The sequence below is a fragment of the Physeter macrocephalus genome, chromosome 12 (assembly GCF_002837175.3).
Source record: "Physeter macrocephalus isolate SW-GA chromosome 12, ASM283717v5, whole genome shotgun sequence".
NCBI classification, from domain to species: Eukaryota; Metazoa; Chordata; class Mammalia; order Artiodactyla; family Physeteridae; genus Physeter; species Physeter macrocephalus.
Window position 1 is genome coordinate 90,672,115 of NC_041225.1, and position 9,237 is coordinate 90,681,351.

At 39.3% G+C, this 9,237-nt stretch overlaps 1 pseudogene; it reads left to right on the top strand.

Annotated features, from left to right (window-relative positions):
- The window catches only part of LOC112062817 (centrosomal protein of 78 kDa-like), a 330,155-nt pseudogene that overhangs the window by 3,759 nt on the left and 317,159 nt on the right, over window positions 1-9,237 (top strand).

The following is a 9,237-nucleotide window of genomic DNA, read 5'->3' on the forward strand; positions in this document are numbered from 1 at the left end:
CTACAATCCCCACACTTGTAAAATGACATGAAAAGCCACTCTTTCTGTGGGTTCTTAGAATTACCTAATTAATTAATTAATTAATTAAGCAGGTTATGTGTGTAAAGTAACCTGGCACTTGAATGGGTTGTCAGAACCAAGGGCTGCTGGTGACGATGCTTCTGCCCTAGGTAACCTCCCCTTCCACTGGGCAGCAGGTAAACACAAGCACAGTAGTCAGTGCTCTGAAAGAAGTGAGTTCTGGTGCTACAGAGCACAGAATCTTTTTGTTTTTTAATTTAAAGTTTATTTTATATTGGAGGATAGTTGATTTACAATATTGTGTTAGTTTTAGGTGTACAGCAAAGTGATTCAGTTATACATATATCCATTCTTTTTCAGAGTCTTTTCCCGTGCAGGTTATTACAGGATATGGAGTAGGGTTCCCTGTGCTATGCAGTAGGTCCTTGTTGATTACCTATTTTGTATATAGACGTGTGTATGTGTTAATGCCAAAGTCCTAATTTATCCCTCCCCCCACCTTTCCCCGTTGCAGAGCAGAGAATCTTAAAAGGGAAAGTTCAGGGTAGGCTTCTTGCCCTCCTTTCTAAGGATAATAGAATCTCCTGGGGTGGCAGCAGGGAGCAGTGTGTCAAAGGTTGAGAAATATAAGAAAATATGGCAAAACTAATGTACAGGACTGGAACTCAAGGTTTGGGAAAAAATGAGAGTTGATACTGGAAACCTAGTGGGGAGAAACAGAAGGGGGCCTTGTTTGTCCTGTCATAAGTTTGGATGTTTATCCTGAAGGCTGTGGAAAGCCCTAAAGAACAATGAGATGGACTTCTGGTTTAGAGGCTCACTCGGACCTCCATGTGGAAGGCAGTTGATTGGGTGTAGCGTGAATTGTAATCTAAAGGTCCCACTTAAGTTATAAAAGGTTGGACTGGATTTTGGAGATCCGAGACAGAATGGGTGGGGCCTGGTGACCAGTTAGAAAAGGGAGGGCAGCAAGCGTGGGTGACAGTTTACAGCTGCATCTTTTTGTGAGATACATAGCACAGTAGGAAGGGATTGGAGGTGGGGAGAGGATCTTACTTCATCTTCAGTGCCTTAGAGGGGCCTGGCAGACGGGTCTGGGCCCAAGGTTCAGATCTGGGTTTTTGGGAGGACAGGTGTTTGAAGGCCTGGGAGATACTTAGGTTACCCACAAGACGATACAAAGAATCATAGGTCTGAGAGTTTTTTAAGTGAGTATATTTGAGGATGTTTATAAGCTGAGAGAAAGTAGCCAGCAGAGGAAGGGTGTGAAGATTTAGGAGAGGAAATGATTGTTCATTTGTTTTCAAAAAGCTGAATACTTATGGTGTGCCTGGCCCCTTTTCTAGGATCTGGGGTTCACACCATCTGTTATCTCTTCTGCAAGGACAGTTCAACTCATCCCCTGGTGCAGAGAAGTCATTATTCTTTGCATCCCATTCAGGTGTAGAGACTGTTCTGTACCTCTGACGGGACTTTACTTAACCAGAGTACTAAGTTAGAAATCAAAAGAAATTATAGCTGGAAGGGACCTGAAAGGCCACGGCACTTAATTTTGCCTAATATTTTACATTGAATGTAAGAAAAGTTTATTGCAGAGCCCATTCTCTTCAGAGTTCCTTCACTGCACTTTCTTTATGTCTTCCATCCAGTGGGTGCAGCTTGTAGATTTTGGCCTCCTCCTAAATTTGCTTCTTCATCCATATTACATTTTGCCTGGACTATGGCAGAAGTTCCTGGGTGATTTTGCGGCCGCTGAAATCTTAGAGGAACTTTAAATCTTAGAGGAACTTTCCTCTAAGTTCCTCTGCCTACTTGGGTCGAATGATCTTCTAACATAAAAAGATATGCCTAAAATAATGCTGCTAATGGCTTGCCCACACAGAGTTAGTGTATACTAGCCGCCCAGCGTGTGCTCTGCCCAGAGACGTGTAGACTGAACTGTGCTGGGCCAAGCCTCATGGGGCTCTTTGACCCTGAGGAAGGGGAGCTTTTTGTGATCACTCCCTTTATCTAATTGGTCCTTCAGTGGCGGGGCACCTTTTTCTAATCAGCGGAGGCACCCTTACTCAGCCAGTGGTAGCCCCAGGCCTCATCACCTGTGGGATACAAGCCATGCTCTCTCCCAGGCTTGCTTGGGCCAACATCTCTATTTTCATTTCTGTCTCTTCTCACACTTGGACCCCTGGCCTCTAGTCATCGCCACCTGCAGTATTTATAGTGCCCAGCTGGTGTCAGCCTTGAGTGTCTTTGCACAGGTGCTCCCTGTGCAATTAATGCACCTCCTCCTCCAACTTTGCCTAGCCTCATCTCTCTAGATTCTACTTCAGGGTCATCATGAAGCCATCACTTCGATATAACATCCTGACTCCAAAGTAGCCTCTGTGCATAAAGGTTATGTTTCTTTATCTCATGTGATTGAAATTTTGAGTTTACACATGTCCCTCCTTAATGAAGGCTTTAAGGGCAGGAGTCGATTTCTAATCCTTAGCACAGAGCAGATGCTTTTTTTTAGTGCTTTTTAATGATGATAAAATGTACGGTTTAAATCACTCATTTTACAATAATTTTGCTTTAGGTTCTGACAGAAATAAAGTTTACAGGAGTCATGTTCCTGCGATAAGAAATAAAGATGTGACCTTCCAGTTGTGTAAAGTTCTTAAACACTGTGTAAGTGCGTCGGGTGCGCCAAGGAATCTGGAGTGAAGTGGGCTAGTTGTGAGAGAGAGAGACTTAACTATGTTAACAGAGGTAAGGCTTCATTGTGTTCTGCCAACATTTGATAGTTGCTTTTGGGGCAAACTAAACTAGTAAAATTTTAAACTCTTCCTCCACGTTAAAGGGATTGAATAAATTGGCCACTTTGGTGCACCTGTGTCCTGCGAATTGTCCAATTGGAGATAGAGGTTTAGAAAGTGAGTTTCAGTCTTGTTTAAGTCTCTTCCCATCAGAATGGTTTCGTGATTTCCTACACACCATGTTACTTCCTGGTACCTTTTCTTGATGTTGTTCATGCCTGGATTGTCTCCTGTACCTGCTCGAACCTTGGTCCATTCTCATTTGTACCATGAAAGTTTGTTCTGCTGGATACTGTAAGAACTAATTTTACTTAAATTTGTGTTAAGCCACAAACCATACATTTTGTATATTTTCTGTTTTTTGTGTTGTCCTCTATTTTCATTTCTGTCTCTTCTCACACTTGGACCCCTGGCCTCTAGTCATCGCCACCTGCAGTATTTATAGTGCCCAGCTGGTGTCAGCCTTGAGTGTCTTTGCACAGGTGCTCCCTGTGCAATTAATGCACCTCCTCCTCCAACTTTGCCTAGCCTCATCTCTCTAGATTCTACTTCAGGGTCATCATGAAGCCATCACTTCGATATAACATCCTGACTCCAAAGTAGCCTCTGTGCATAAAGGTTATGTTTCTTTATCTCATGTGATTGAAATTTTGAGTTTACACATGTCCCTCCTTAATGAAGGCTTTAAGGGCAGGAGTCGATTTCTAATCCTTAGCACAGAGCAGATGCTTTTTTTTAGTGCTTTTTAATGATGATAAAATGTACGGTTTAAATCACTCATTTTACAATAATTTTGCTTTAGGTTCTGACAGAAATAAAGTTTACAGGAGTCATGTTCCTGCGATAAGAAATAAAGATGTGACCTTCCAGTTGTGTAAAGTTCTTAAACACTGTGTAAGTGCGTCGGGTGCGCCAAGGAATCTGGAGTGAAGTGGGCTAGTTGTGAGAGAGAGAGACTTAACTATGTTAACAGAGGTAAGGCTTCATTGTGTTCTGCCAACATTTGATAGTTGCTTTTGGGGCAAACTAAACTAGTAAAATTTTAAACTCTTCCTCCACGTTAAAGGGATTGAATAAATTGGCCACTTTGGTGCACCTGTGTCCTGCGAATTGTCCAATTGGAGATAGAGGTTTAGAAAGTGAGTTTCAGTCTTGTTTAAGTCTCTTCCCATCAGAATGGTTTCGTGATTTCCTACACACCATGTTACTTCCTGGTACCTTTTCTTGATGTTGTTCATGCCTGGATTGTCTCCTGTACCTGCTCGAACCTTGGTCCATTCTCATTTGTACCATGAAAGTTTGTTCTGCTGGATACTGTAAGAACTAATTTTACTTAAATTTGTGTTAAGCCACAAACCATACATTTTGTATATTTTCTGTTTTTTGTGTTGTCTATATTTTTATGGTTTCTTTTCAAGAAATATTATGGGAAGGGAAATAGCAAGATGTAAAGAGCAAAAAAGTCATCATTCTCTTTAAATTGTTAGAACATCTATCTGCAATCATAATTATGATGCACTGTGGTATGTGTTAAAATAAGAAATACATGTAACATCCCGTAGGAGCAGCAAACTCAGTGGTGTTGGTGGGGGTGTGACATGGAAGTAATCGCAAAGCAGGTGACTCTTGGTCGGGGTCCTGAAACATTAGTGTGTGTTCCCTGTGTCCAGTAGTGGTCTGGAGGAGTCAGGAAGCCTGCCTTTCAATTTGAGGGAACAGAGGGTTTGAGGTCCTCTCTCTTATATGGCTCTAGTATACTGCATAGCACCTAATAAAATACTGAGTTTATAGTTGACATTTAAATCGCTGATTGGTAATCAAGATTGGGATATATCTTTGGAAATGAAAATAGGAAGAATCTTATGCTTTTTTTCCCCTATATCTGAAAAGGTATGTAGTACTTTGCTGAGTGGTTGGGAATAAAGTTTGCAGTATTCAGTGTATTCAGTTTTAGTATGTAAATAGTATTAAACTGTTACTGTAAACTGGAATAACACTTCGTTACAGACAAGTTTTAGAATGCCTCTGTTTGTCAATTACCTGTTTGGGAAGATTGTAGTTAATGATTTTAAGAATGTGGCGATAAACCTCCAATTGACTCAAGAAAAGCAAATAAGTCAGGATTGACAAATGTATAGGCTCTTCATCTTATTGTGTGTGTGTTTTTTTTTTCCTTTTAGTTATTTGTCAAGGTATAAAGAATTCTATCACACTTAAGACAAGTTAAGTAAACTTCACAGGGTGTAATCTGACATGGCAGGGAGCAGATCACATGGCCTAGATTTTAAAGGTGATTTTATGTTTAAAGTTTCATGAAAACATATGTGATTGAAGCACATTAATATATTGATAAAGAAGGCAGTTAATTTTTGTCTTTTTGTGTGTGTGTGTGCTGTTTTTGTTAGGTTATGACCAGTTTTCAGTTTGGGATTCTACCATTTAGTAAAGATAGTCCACTTAATTTTAGAAATAAGAGATTTAATATATAATACATAATAATACTTTTATGTATTTTAGTTACTGAAAACATTTATTGTAATACTGTGAAGAAACTATGCCGTTATAGTCTTCAAGACTTAAATGAATCAAGTGTTTATTAGCTTCTGTAGTTTTTAAACTGGTGGCGCAGTGGTTGAGAGTCTGCCTGCCGATGCAGGGAACACGGGTTCATGCCCTGGTCCGGGAAGATCCCACATGCTGTGGAGCAGCTGGGCCCGTGAGCCATGGCCGCTGAGCCTGCACTCCGCAACGGGAGAGGCCACAGCAGTGAGAGGCCCGCGTACCGCAAAAAAAAAAAAAAAAAAAAAGAGAGTAAGCACACTGACTCCTCTTAAGGATGACTTATGTTGCTAAGAAAAAAATAAGAAGTGCTCGATGTAGAAGGTGAATAGCTTTATAATTCCCAGGAGAATCTTGGTACCAGGACCACACAATGAAGAACTTGGAGTCCCCGTGGCTAATCCAGCAGAGAGAAAAGGAGAAACAGATGGGAGAGAAAACAAAGGGAACTCTTGGTGCAGTTTGGTGCTGCTGCAGGCCCAAGTCCAGGTATGTGCTCTCTATGTCCACATCTTAAATAAAAACCACCATGTTCCTCAGTCTTTCAGGTATTTAGAATTTCTCTTTAGAACCTGAAAATGGGGTCAGGTTTCCTGTCTGCATTGCTACAGTACAAAATAGAGGCAGGATGTTTGAAATAGTTTTCCTTCCATCTACTGGCTTGGGTTTCTTGGTCTCTCTGCTCCAGGCTAATCCCTTCAACCTGCTTTTTCCATTTCTGCCAATAATCCCCCTCTCCAGACCTTCCTAATGCTCTTCTGGGGTGGGAGGAGACTTCCTGAGGGCAATGTTTATTTCTAGAGGGAGAGGTGACCTCATGACTTCACAGTGGTCGTCCCCTTGATTATTCAGTTTCTGTCTGGATTTGTCGTGGGTGTTTGTGCACCCCAGCCTCACCCCCAGGATGCTTTAGAACACTGTCTTTATCTCAGCACTGAGCCTCTCTCTAGCCTCCTTCCCTCTCTCTCCTTACCCATCTTTACCCACAGACTCACAGGCTTTCTGGATCTCTGAGGAAGATAAACACTTCACAGAACCTCTGCCACAGAACCAAACATATTGAAATGACTCTTTATGAAGATATTGAAACAACAGAAGAAGAATACATGAGGATTGTTTCTCCTGAGGGTTCAGTTACCTAGGGGGCCTTTAGCAGATGTTGATTGATAAATCTAACCTTTCCTTCCTTGGCAATAGTTGATCACACTGTGAGGAAAACAAGTTAGAGAATGGAAAAATAATATTTGGATTTCAACGAAGTAATAAAAATGCAGGGACTATTTTTGACTTTTGCAAGGTGAGAAGAGAGTTTACATTTTGATTATTTGATGGCAGGAATCCCTTTTAAAACAGGGCCATTCTGCATGATGCATTTAAAAATCAACCTTTTCAAATATAGCCATGACCCCCACAAGATTTCTTGATTTCTCTGGGGTCAGATAAACCATCACATTTTACAGTGGTGCCCTGTATATGAAAGTGATAAACAAAATGTGGAAGCACAGCAGTGACTAAAAATACGGAGCTGGCAGCCATTCGCTGAAATGATTTTTTGCCTTTAATTAATTGCATAAAATGCTAATGTCCAAATTCAGGCAGGTAGATCTTACCAACCATCAGGAGCTTCAACCCTGCTAACAGTTAAGTATGCACTTTTAAACGTTACTTTGACTGCTCCAGAAACTTACTGGGTTTCTTTAATGCCTCTGTTACTATTTCCTTTGTGTCATTTTGTTTTTCTTTAACCACATAGCTGTGTGACCTTGGGGAAGTTATATTATTTCCTTGAGACTTGGTTGCCTTCTCTGTGAATATCTGGGTATAATTTTAGTATTGCTCAATAGAATTTTCAGTGATAATGAAAATATTCTATATCTGTACCATGCAATGCAGTATTCAGTAGCTACATGGAGCTAATAAACATCTTTGAAATATGGCAAATGCAACTGAGGAACTGAATTTTTAATCTTATTTTAAAATTTGTTTAAATATAAATAATGCCATGTGGCTAGTATCTGTTGACAGTACAGACCTACATAATATTTTAAGGACACTCTCCACTCAAAAACTCTACCATTCATTAACTCAACCTAAATATTTTTGCCCTCTGACAAACAGAAAATAATTTATGCTTCCCTTGAAATTATCTGTCAAGACCTTTTATCAGTTTGGGGACATTATATTCTTAAAATTGACTTTGCTTTATGAAACTTTAATAATGTTTGAGTTTCCTGCCCTTGGTACCACCTTTGTGATGATGGGAAATACTGTGGATGATCAAGGACCATTTCAAGAGATCATAGAGAGAAACCTCGTTCTGGATTTAATTTCATTATGAGGATGTCAAAATGCTAAATCACTTAAAATAAAACCCATACCGTTTTTATGCTAAGTTATATTCTCCATGTAGCTGGAAAAATGTTAAAAATATTTTTAAAGAACTGCACATCTATTTTTGAAGCTGATTTGGCTGTTCAAGTCTTGCTAGCACTTTATCCATCTCAGTACTATTTCACTTAGTAAACAAATGCAGTTGCCATTATTGCTGCATATGTGTCTGTGTTCCCTTCTAGGTTATATGTTTTTGAAGTTAGAAACTATATTTATATCACAGCCCTTATGTATAGCACAATATCCACTGCTAATTCAGATTGTGTTTTAAGACATGAGACAAAATTTACGACTTTTATTATAGTCATAAACATCTAGCAAACCAACCAGAAAATAAAAGCTAATTTTCAGTTGGTTGGCCCAGAAAAAAGAGAGGAATACCTCTCTTTTTAGTGCAAAACCATATCTCTATTAACTACTGTTGGATTTAGAGCACACACATGCTAAACTTATTTTAAAATATCTTCTTATCAAAGATTTGAGGTTGGACCTGAAAAATTATATCAGAAGTGAAAATAATCGTGTGGTCTGACCAGCCTGGATCACACAAAGTAAGTGTATACTATATATAAAATAGAAAAACTACGTGGTCCTACTGTATAGCACAGGCAATTATATTCAATACCTTGTAATAACCTATAATGGAAAAGGATCTGAGAAAGAAATATATATATCTGAATCACTTGGCTGTACACCTGAAACACAACATTGTCAATCAACTATACTTCAAGTAAAACAAAACGAAACAAAACAAAACAAAGTAAGTGTAAAGGGAAGTATAGTTTTATAAATTCACCTCTGATATCCAATGGACCAACTGAAAGACAATAGAAACTACAACTTTCTAGGAGACAGGACATGGCCAGCAAACTAGGCCATTACCCTCGGTAATGGTCATACCTGCCAAAAAATATACAGACTAGCCTGCATTCATGAATACATAGGAATTCTTCATTTATCTGGCATTATTAGGCAATGAGGTACTGTATGTTAGGAGAAGTTTTTTTTTTAATGACAAATTTAAGAGGAGTTATTTTAACCTTCACTCGGTAATTTTTTTCTAAGAAATGTATCCACTAGTGTATCTAATGTTTCCTTGATAACTCGAGGTCATCAGTTCAGTCAACGTTTGCATGAATAATGCGAATGGAAACAAGACAGGCATGCTTACTGAAACTGAAAATGACATAGCACTGGCTGGAATAACTGATGAGAGAGCAAGAAAAACACAAAAATGAAAACAAACTGTGATCAAGAAACCATCAGTCAAGTTCTGACTTTCTGTACTTAGTTTCAAAAAGAGATACCACAAATCCCAGCGAGAGACTCCAGCATCATTAGCTGTCTTTCTCCTTTGTTTCCACCTTCCTTTCCTTTTCCTTCTACCCTAGATTGTTCCAGGAAGTGTTTATAGCTGCTTGCAAGACAAATTCTAATACTTGCTTTCTCTCACACAAACTTCACAATATGT